Consider the following 12,096-nt stretch of genomic DNA (forward strand, 5'->3'; position numbering starts at 1 on the left):
GGCAGGTGTAGCCACCCTACTCAGCCCCTATATGATCTGTATGTTCTGCTAATTTTAGTGGACTGAAAGATGTGGCAAAGGTGATTGTTATGGAAAAAATTCTTGGAAGCAGTGTACGAATTTTGATTGATACGAGCACTTCGGTAAGAATATTATATTTACCTCATGGCAATAATCAGGTGGTGAGGCCATTTTCCCGCTGCATTACTGGTTTGGGGACTAAAATAATAGATCCTATCACAGCTCGTGGTGAGATATATCTCACAAAAAAATATGAGTTAGAAATGGAAACGTTAAGTTAAATGGGACAAGATTTTGTGGAACGATTTTCAATGACATTTTCAGGGAGTCGTTGACTGCGGATCGCCAAACTTTGAACGTAATTTTTTTTTCCTATGTGACCAAACTGCTGAGGCCATCGGTCCCTAGACTTACACACTGCTTAATCTAACTTAAACTAACTTAACGCTAAGGACGACACACACACCCATATCCGAGGGAGGACTCGAAATTCCGACGGGGCGAGCCGCGTGAACCGTGGTAATGCGGCTTACAACGCGCGGTTATCCCACGCAGCTTCAATGAATTCTCCAGTTTGGTGGCGAGAACATCAAACAGACCTGAGAAACTCAGCGAAAGGGGCCCGTCCCCAAAGATTCCAATGAAATGTATACCTGTCTATTATGTTCAATACACCTGAAATAATACAAGGTCTCTGGGTGACAGCCAAAATTCAAGAACTTCATGGAACTATTGGTGTTGTTGATTTGCTCACCCAGAATGAGGTTTTAGATAGACTCCAAGTTCATGTGGAGATTTGTGTGATGAAGGGTGTTAAAATTCTACTTGGAACTATATTGTCCAGCATGCAGGGAACAGATGATCACCACTCAGGGGAAGGAATCAGTTACGAGAAAGTTTGTATCTGAAGTCATTATCCATTACGAAATGCTGTAGAATTCCCCTACGCTGCCCACCAACAATTCGTATCCGAAGATCATGTTCTGAACTGCGAAAATCCTCTTGGGGAACCACTGGTGCAACTCAAGGTGCTTCAGCGCTGTGTCATTGTACATTGTTATGAGAGTGTCCATGTATGTCACAATGACAAATGTTCCAGTAACACATACATTTTCACGTGGTACTGGTGGGAAAGCCAAAACCGGCATTTTATGAATAATATTCGTTCCCGTGTTCCGTATGCGGAAAGTGGGCAAAAAACAATAACAAAACTCCCATTGCAACCTTGCCTGAAACCTCTAGGCCATTTTAAATTGTAGCATTAGATATTTGAGGCACTTTCCACAGACAAATCTCTGCTGTTAACAAAATACTGAAATCTCATTCCGTATGTTACATTACACAGAGCACATACAGTGTATTATCAACTGTAATGACATAACATTATTGGTTTCTAATCAAACTCAGAACTCTTTACAAATTTCTAAGGTTTGGAAAGAGATGATCGAGTAGTGCTCCATGCATAAGTTATGGACCCGAAATGAAGGAAGTTTATTTTAACGCACTGATCTCATTGCTGCTACCTAAAATAGAAACGATTTACACAAAGTCATTTACCAAAAGCAACATTTTACACAATAAGTGCTTACGAGAACGTGATGGGGCTGCTTCCCTCTTATTACGTGGTGACACATTTACTCTTTGCCAGATTTCATTCTTATTGTTGCATTATGTGTCTGTAATGACAAAAGGCCTACAAAATACCACCAGCAACTGCTGTAGATATTTGTCTTTCGCTTTCAGCTTCTTTTCTAGTGCACTAATTCCGGCAATATCATGCGACGAGTTCGAGAGTTCAAATAGGCGTTTTCCTTTAACACATCTGTCTATTCTCATGAAACTAACAGAAAATAAAACTATTTCACTCAGTAGAATCAGAGAAGAGGCTTTCATTTCCTACTTTTGCAGTAATTAACATTACGTTTGTCTAGACCGTTTGTGTACCTGGTGAACACATTACAGTGTGCACCTCACTGAGTCACGCAGCTTGGGACTCAGTGCTATCCAAAAGCTATTTAGTAGTTACAGAACCCAAACAAACTCCTTTTTATTAAATTCATTCTTAGTAACAGTAAGCTTTAGACGCTGCTGCTGCATGATGCTGCGAATTGCTGTAAATCACATGGAAAAAGGCAGTGATCCAAAGAGGTGAGTGCATAACTTATGGCCAAACCAGACACTGACACACTACAACATGTAATGTATTCTAATCCTGTAAAATCTTTTGCACAAGCCAGATTCTGTATCATTTGTAAGTTATTATTCAAAAATGCAGTCAGATAGCTTAGGCATTCATTGTTACAGGTTCATTCGTTCCTGTAGCTTTTCATATTCATATACGCAGTCAGATAGCTTATCCAAATGTTAGTTTTAAATTTTTGTTGTAACGATCTGTTGAGGGCTCAAATGACAGTGAAACTGACTCTCATACAACACGCATACACTGTTATGGAGGTTAGATGCCGTTTACTGATAGCTCAGGTTGCTCATCGAGTCCACTTTCACTGACGAGCACAGATATTTGTTGCATATACGTTATAACTTTCATTGCACATATATACTTGTCTACAGTATATATATATATATATATATATATATATATATATATATATATATATATATATATATATATATACTGGGTGATGAAAAAGTCAGTACAAATTTGAAAACTTAATAAACCACGGAATAATGTAGATATAGAGGTAAAAATTGACCCACATGCTTGGAATGACATGGGGTTTTATAAGAATCACCCCATATTGCTAGACGCGTGAAAGATCTCTAGCGCGCGTCGTTTGGTGATGATCGTGTGCTGAGCCGCCACCTTCGTCATGCTTGGCCTCCCAGGTCCGCAGACCTCAGTCCGTGCGATTATTGGCTTTGGGGTTACCTGAAGTCGCAAGTATATCGTGATCGACCGACATCTCTAGGGATGCTGAAAGACAACATCCGACGCCAATGCCTCACCATACCTCCGGACATGCTTTACAGTGCTGTTCACAACATTATTCCCCGACTACAGCTATTGTTGAGGAATGATGGTGGACATACTGAGCATTTCCTGTAAAGAACATCATCTTTGCTTTGTCTTACTTTGATATGCTAATTGTTGCTGTTCTGATCAGATGAAGCGACATCTGTCGGACATTTTTAGAACTTTTGTATTTTTTGGGTTCTAATAAAACCCCATGTCATTCCAAGCATGTGTGTGAATTTGAACCTCTCTATCTACATCGTTTCGTGATTTATTCAGTTTTCAAATTTATACTGACTTTTTGATCACCCAGTATATATGTTAAGGAAAGTGTGGCCTATGTCCACCCAAACGGTTTATTGGTTTATTAGAGTAACGTCTAAATGTCTGAAGTAAATGGATCAGCAACTTTCCGAGATTTTTGGTAACAACGTTGAACTAATGTTGAGCACAACTTTTCTTCGTATTGAAGTATAAACTGAGATAAGGAAACGCACAATACATGTTGAAATTGCGAATATTAAGTTCTGCTGTCAAGTTTGTTATGTAGAATGCTACACAACGCCATGCGTGTTTCAATACAAACCCCTAGTGCCCTATGAAAGTTATTAACGGTTTCTTACACTTGATGTTGGGACGCAGCCCAGTAAACGTTCAAATTTGGGAAATCTCTTTGTGGATGTATAAGTACGACCCCGAGGTACGAACGTTACGGGTCTTTACCTTCCCATTTATACGAGATGTTGCCTCATCACTGAACACAACAACATCAAGGAAATTATCTTCCTGTAGCAACACATCACTTTTGAAGTTGGAACGTATGATATACTCATCTAGCTTTAAAGTATGTGCCAATCGGAATTGCTCTGACATGGTCATCATCGTCTTTAAACACTTCTGTTTGTCCCGTTCTTTTCCTTTTATGCACACATCCGGTCGTCTTAAATTGACTATACCATCAGCGGATGTTTTTGCACGTGGGGGATCACAGTAAAACTTTAAACGAAACGCCTCTTGAACTGAAATTACATATTTACTCTTAGTACACTGCAGAACACAAAACTGTTTACACTCAGAAGTCTCTATTTTGCGGAAGTGGCACTGCATGTGTAACGACTACAAAGCAGTGCAAGGACATACCCTTATATTAATTAAATTTGAATTAATCTCCGATTGTGACGTGGAACAAACACTCTACAACGCTTACAGCTAATTTTATTGAAAATTGTAACTAGGGCCTTCTCTTATGGAGACCCTATACTTTAGGATTAATAATGTTTTTAAGATGATGTTGTCAAGTAGGACTGTAAATAACACTTATTCTTTGCTGAACACTACTGATGGATATTCGAAGATTGTTATCGTTTATCCTGCAAGCAAAGGTTGCATGAGGCAGTCCATTAAGAAAGAGCACAATACTCCCAACGATAAAAATTCCGACGCCTTACGATGTCGATAAACGAAGGATACAAATTTTTAGGTGATATACACCATGTGATCGAAAGTATTCGGAAACCTGGCTGAAAACAACTTACAAGTTCATGGCGCCCTCCATCGGTAATTCTGGAATTCAATATGGTGTTGGCCTACCTTTAGCCTTCATGACAGCTTCCACTCACGCAGGCGTACGTTCAGTCAGGTGCTGGAAGGTTTCTTGGGGAATGGCAGCCCATTCTTCACGGTGTGGTGCACTGAGGAGGGGTATCGATGTCTATCGGTGAGGCCTAGCACATCCCAAACGTGTTCTGTAGGATTCAGGTCAGGACACTGTGCAGGTTAGTCCATTACATGGATGTTATTGACTTGTAACCGCTTCGCCACAGGCCGTGCATTATGAACAGGTGCTTGATCGTGTTGAAAGATGCAATCGCCATCCACGAATTGCTCTTCAACAGTCGGAAGCAAAACGTCAGTGTAGGCCTGTTCTGTGATAGTGCCACGCAAAACAACAAGGGGTTCAAGCCCCCTCCATGAAAAACACGACCACACCATAATACCATGACGTCCGAATTTTACTGTTGGCACTACATGCGCTGGCAGATGACGTTCACCACACCCTTACATCAGATTGCCACATTGTGTACCGTATTTCGTCACTCAACACAATGTTATTCCATTATTCAGTCGTCCATTGTTTACGCCCCTTACACCAAGTGAGTCGTCGTTTGGCATTTACTGGCGTCATGTGTGGCAGATGAGCAGTCGCTCGACCATGAAATCCAAGTTTTCTCACTTCCTGTCTAACTGTCATAGTACTTGCAGTGGATCCTGACGCAGTTTGGTATTCCTGTGTTATGGTCTGGACAGATGTCTGCCTATTACACAATACGACCCTCTTCAACTATCGGCGGTCAATGCCAGTCAACAGACACGGTAGGCCTGTACTCTTTTGTGCTGTACGTGTCCGTTCATGTTTCCACTTCACCATCACATCGGAAACAGTGGACTTAGGGATGTTTAGGAGTGGGAAATCTCGTGTACAGTCGTCTAAGACCCTGTCACCTGACCACGTTCGAAGTCCGTGAATTCTGCGGTGCGTCCCATTCTGCTCTCTAGCGATGTCTAATGACTATTGAGGTCGCTGATATGGAGTACATGGCAGTAGGTAACAGCAGAATGTACCTAATATGAAAACGTATGTTTTTGGGGGTTTCCAGGTACTTTTGATGATATTCTGTGGGAACCCGACATATAAGGCTGTCATAATGAGTCCCAGGTAACAATCGTCTTCAATACAACAAATACCTATGTTTCTGCTACACTAATATGAAACACAGAGAGTTATATTTCATTTTGACAAATACTGAAACTGGGGATAGCTCAGAATTATATACGAAGCTGAATACCTGGATGAGTTTCAATGACTCATGGTGCCATGAATGTTTACGAAACATACTTAAAACCGAAGCTTTAACGCACAAAATATTATAACATGGTTATGTTCACTCTCACTACATACTCGTGGGTTCTCTACTTGGTCATATGTCACATATAAAAATTTGGTGAAGAAAATATATTTGTTCTTCTAATAATTTCCGGGTATGCAGCCGGATCCCGTCGACATTCTGCCACGATATTTCGGCCCAGAGACGTCCGGCCATCATCAGGTGAGTACACAATTTCAGAAGTCACATCATAAAATATATTTGTCTAATGTTCTAATGTCATGTACACTACGCAATGCACATTTCAGTACACGTTAAATATATGACACATATATAATAAGTGTATACTCACTATTTTGTAATCACTACCTGGTGTTGTTAGTGAATGATTTATTCCTCCCAGTTTTAAGACACGTCAGCCTGCATAGTCGTTATAATGAGTAAAGTGCAGATATTTCCATTGGTGATGAAGACGATTTACTGAACAACATTACATCAGTATTTAAGCCATTTCCTGATTAATAATTACAGCCATTAAGAGTTGTATGTTAGTTGATATCTCCAAGTACAAGTGGAAGAGGCAGGCCATTAATATTAATGCTTACTTGCTTCTGGGCAGCAGGTCAGGTGTTGAAGTGTGTGGATACGTGGACGCAAAACGGTTAGTCTAAACTGACAGACATAGTCCACTTAGTGGTGCAGTACGAGCATGCAGAAACCATCAGGCCGTAAAGTTTCTGATGCGTTTTTGGGAAGACTGTTGGACGCAGAGAAGAAACAACCATCGTACTGGTGTGTGTGCGTGCTGTGGTATCATAAATAAAAATATCTGCACTTATATTCCTTACGCCTCATACATTGAAGAATGAGTAAATCTATGAAGCTGTGGTTTTCTTTAGGTTACGACGAATATTGTGACTTATTTTCTGACGTGTGTATCGTATATGGCTGCAAAATTATGACACCTATTACGGTTTTAAAGAACCGTTATTGTTTTCTTCTGTGGGATTGGAAAAAGTCGTCATTGAAGACTTCAGAGACGTAAGTTGATCAAATAGTAACAAGATGACAGCGACGTAGCCCACCTTGAGGGATCACAAAATGGAGGATTTTCTATATTTGAAGGAAAATAATTAATGATGGTCGAAACGTGAAGGATATTAGAGGTAAACCAGAACAGCCAATTCAAATGGCTCTAAGCACTATGGGACTTAACATCTGAGGTCATCAGTCCCCTAGACTTAGAAGTACTAAAACCTAACTAACCTAAAGACATCACACACATCCATGCCCAAGGCAGGATTCGAATCTGCGACCGTAGCTGCAGCGCGGTTCCGGACCGAAGTGCCTAGAACCGCTCGGTCACGAAGGCCGGCATAGAACAGCAAAGAGGACATGTGTCACTATGAGGAATCTACTTACAGCAATAAGGCGATATCAACCGAGAAAGAAACATCTCTAAATACACATCTGGAGGGCAATATGATATGGATATTAATCTTGGGTTCTGAAGGACCCAAAAAATAAGAAAACGGTCGACTTTTAGATAAGGTGTTACAAAAGGAAACTGGATGTTAAGCTGACTGATACTGTGCATAGAGTTAAAGGAATATCTCAGAGATGTTCATTAGAGTAAATCACATGATGATCGGACATGCATTACGAAATCAGGGAGTAGCTCGTTGAAGACTAATGATCACAATCAAAAACTGTCGGCCGAATGATGTCTAGTTGGCACGCAAAAATTCCTTCACCGTGTTCTGGTTGTATATAGACCACGTCTTCTGTTTTCTGCAGTTATCATTGCATATTCTTACTAAGATAAGAGGAAAACTGTTAAAGTGCTGGTTACCGTGTTTCTATGGTGTCTTATTGTCAACCTTACATTTTTCTCTACTAGTCATTTCTGCGGAAGTAATTTTCATTGTGTAGCATCGGGAAGTGACTTGTAAAATGGCAAGGACACTGGAATTAGTACAAATACAGCAGGTGCTTATGTGTGCTTGTAAACGTCAAATTATGGACTGTGAATGTTATTTCTAAAGGGGAGGTATTAGATGAATACATAAAATGTTGTACAGGTCCTGTCTTCTTCTCACAAAAAATAAATACAGAAAATAAAAGAATTCCTGGTTCATACACGATAAAAACAAAATCTCTAATGCTATGAACTGCTTTTTTCCAAAATATGGGAAAAATTGAAGAGAGATTAGTAACTTTTCTTCTTAGTATCCGATCTTTTCTACTGGTACAAGTCATTTGTAATTATGTTTCATTATTACTGCCAAACTCCCTCTTCTGGAGTAACTACAGCGATATGCCACAGTAAATTATGTTAATTTTATTGAAGAGTCGTCTGTATCAAGTATGATTACTTCCATTCACACCGAGCGAGGTGGCGCAGTGGTTAGACACTGGACTCGCATTCGGGAGGACGACGGTTCAATCCCGCGTCCGGCCATCCTGATTTAGGATTTCCGTGATTTCCCAAAATCGCTTCAGGCAAATGCCGGGATAGTTCCTTTCAAAGGGCACGGCCGACTTCCTTCCCCGTCCTTCCTTAATCCGATGAGACCGATGACCTCGCTGTCTGGTCTCCTTCCCCAAAACAACCAACGAACCAACTTCCATTCACATAACGGGAATTCAGCCGCGTGACGCAGTCGACAACCGCCGATATTTCTATAGGAATATACCCTGCCAGTTTCAAGGGCTAAAATGCAGCAAGTAAGCGCTGTGCAAGGGAATTTGGCATCTCGTTTTGCAGACAAATTCCGGAAAGATAACACACACATACATCGTAAACACTAGTGCCGCCACACAACCAAAGACGACCGACGATAGAAGTTATCCATAACGAAAATTAATAATCACTCGTTGAGATGATTTCGTTTAGTCGACACCAAACCTAAGCTGCAGATCATTTGTAAGAATTATTGTGCTGTTCCCTTTACGTTATATGGACTTCATTAAGTTCCACAAGAAGGCGGTTGCTCTTAGAACAATTGTGACATTGGCGTTCCGATGTTCCGTGTAGAAAACACCTTGCTACTCTGTTGTACTGTGTAGTGGGTTGGTGCGAGCATCGCATTAAGAACTCGGCGAATGTTTTTCGTCGAGTGGAAGGTAATGCGTTTGAACGACTCTAATATTCCAGCAAGATTTGATTTAAACTCTCTCACTTCACTCGCTTTCCATTGTCTGATTTGTGATGGGTCACTGAGTTTAAGTTTGTGTTGCCGGCCGCGGTGGCCGAGCGGTTCTAGGCGCTACAGTCTGGAACCGCGTGACCGCTACGGTCGCAGGTTCGAAACCTCCTTAGGTTAGGTTTAAGTTCTAACGGACTGATGACTTCAGAAATTAAGTCCCATAGTGCTCAGAGCCATTTGTGTTGAATTAACTAAACTATTTCGACATATAATTGCTTCCACTTACTAATTATTTAATGACCAGTACAATGAGCAGACAGATAGAATAGCGATGGGAAGTCCGTTGTCTCCTACTGTTTCTTATTTGTTTGTGGTAGACTTCGAAGAACGTGTTTTTGAATTGGCGGCTTTGGAAACTGCCTTTTTTTTCGGACATATTGACGTTAATTTATTTGTTTGGCCTCATGGCAGTGAGAATTTGAACTACTTCTTAGAGCACTTGAATTCAATTCACCCAAATATTTGCTTCACGATGAAGGTGGAAAATGACGGTGGTCTTCAATTCCTTGATACGTTGGTAGGGAGGAAGGGTGATGGTATATTAGGGCATAATGTTTAAAGCATGCCTGCTTACACTGATTTATTTCATACAGACTGATAGTTCTGACCATACGGCTGAGAGTGAAGGAATACTTCCTACCCTGGTTGAAAGGACCGCGTTATCTCTGACCTGAGAGTTTCTCAGCTGTGTTAGCCAATCTTGAGGCTACCTTTCGTCAAAATTTTTATACTGAAAGACAGATCAGACGCGTATTACTCTAATGACCAACAGTGCATTGGGTGATTGATTATAATACCGAGGTGCTACCAAAATATATGGTCTTTTTGCCTCACTCAGAGAGCATTTCCAACGGGATCTTCTTATTGTGATAGAAGATCACGTGTTTTTCGACTACCATATAAGCGTATGGTCTTCTTAGATTCGTAAATGGTGATTTTGGTTTGAGTAAGGTCGGTGTCTTCCCCATTCCTTGTAGTTGTGGAGGACCGATGCATTGAGCTCATGCCCCACACACACTTATAACAGCCTTGGAAATCCGCTACTGGAGAAAATTTTCTTGGCCCATTTCATTCTATGGCATATTACAACGCGGAGTTTTGGCATTCACTTCCAGCTAATGGGGTAGGGTTATTAAAACATCAGATGAAATTATATTAGCAAGTAACCTTATAAATAGAGATGAAGGTTTCTGTTTAAATTCTGTGTGGAATCCTCCTCTCTCTCCACTGTCAAAAGACAGAGACACAGAGTTAATGCTACCACATCAGTTTATCATTAATTTTCAGTACTCACGTCAACTAACAGGACTGTGGAGGACCGATGCATTGAGCTCATGCCCCACACACGCTTATAACAGTCTTGGAAATCCGCTACTGGAGAAAATTTTCTTGGTCCATTTCATTCTATGGAATATAACAACACGGAGTGTTTGGCATTCACTTCCAGCTAATGGGTAGAGTTATTAAAGCATCAGTTGAAATGATATTAGCAAGTAACCTTATAAATAGACATGGAGGTTTCTGTTTAAATTCTGTGTGGAATCCTCCTCTCTCTCCCTTGTCAAAAGACAGAGACCCAGAGTTAATGCTACCGCATCAGTTTATGATTAATTTTCAGTACTCAAGTCAATCATATTTGGTTCTGTGATGCCGCTAGTGTTGACAGTGTGTGTGTGTGTGTGTGTGTGTGTGTGTGTGTGTGTGTGTGTGTGTGTGAGTGTGTGTGTATGTTCTCTTTCCGGATTTTCTCGGCAAATGGAGGTTTGAAATTCCCTTCTACAGCGTTTACCTGCAACAATCTTGCGTTGAGAATGACAAGGGGTGCCCCCGGCGAAATGTCGTCCTTTGTCGACGGCGTCACTTGGCTACTTTCTCGTAACTTATCTGATCCTTTGTATACGCTTGAAGAAACTCAGGTCTCGCTGTTAGTGTCACTGTACATTTAGGGAGCAACGAGACAATGTGAAAATTATCAATTAATTCTGTTACTAACTGTATCGTTTTGCAACCGTATGGCAGTTATGAACGAAAATCGAAATAATTCTAATTTATAGTTTGCTCATCAATGTGTCGATCCCAAATGGCGTAAGAGTCGTCAATAGAATACAGTGAGGTCTTACAGTTCATTTGACATTTTATTCTTCCTATCCGGTGCGATAGATTCAGTTTTGCACAAATTCATCAAGAGTTTCTCTCGCTTTGTAGTGACATCAGTTATGTAGGGCCGTAGCTGGTATCGCGTCTAATCTTAACATCTCAAACACGAAGTACCTGATAAGCTCTGTAAGAGCAAATGAAGCGCTTCTTACGTGACCAGGTGAACGGAGATAACATGCAAGCCACGAAGGAAAAACGCTCCCTATGCTTCAGCTACTAGGAAAATTTTGTTGTTATCTTACGAACTGCACTTTAAATTTGAAATGATTTGACACTTAATACAATTCATTGCGGATAGATGTTACTGGGAGGCCTACTCGGTGTAGTGGGAAGCCTCGTTCGGCCTGTTGTTACTGCTTCTTGTTGTTGAACCCGCTGATTTGTGGTTGATATACAATTTGTTTACCGGCCAGGTTCCCGACGTACACCATTATTTCCTTAAACGCTGTGTGTTTAATGCTATTGTTAAAAAGATGCGTAATAATTCGTTCAAATTTTGGTACTTTCATTGTCTTTTCACGTTGGTCTCATAGATAAGATAGAAATCGTAATATCTGGTAATGTTGCCGGTGATAGACGGCGCTTTTGCAGGCGACAGTCCATATAGTGGCAGATTTCTTGGAGGCAGGGAATGGCTGAAAACCCGGTACCGTGATTGTTGTTGCGGTGAAATGGTTCGACGCAGTTCTTTTTGTCAAGCTGAGTTGGCTTTTGCTACTTTTCCGAATCTCTGCGACTGTTCGATACAGAATCCTATGCTCCACAGTGTCTGGTTCGCAGCACGTGTCGCGGGCGTCCGTCCTGATCAAGTGCGTGTCTACTAGTCTTTCATAGGTCGGTATCGTCCTGG

Source organism: Schistocerca serialis, chromosome 8 (genome assembly GCF_023864345.2).
Source record: "Schistocerca serialis cubense isolate TAMUIC-IGC-003099 chromosome 8, iqSchSeri2.2, whole genome shotgun sequence".
Lineage (NCBI taxonomy): Eukaryota > Metazoa > Arthropoda > Insecta > Orthoptera > Acrididae > Schistocerca > Schistocerca serialis.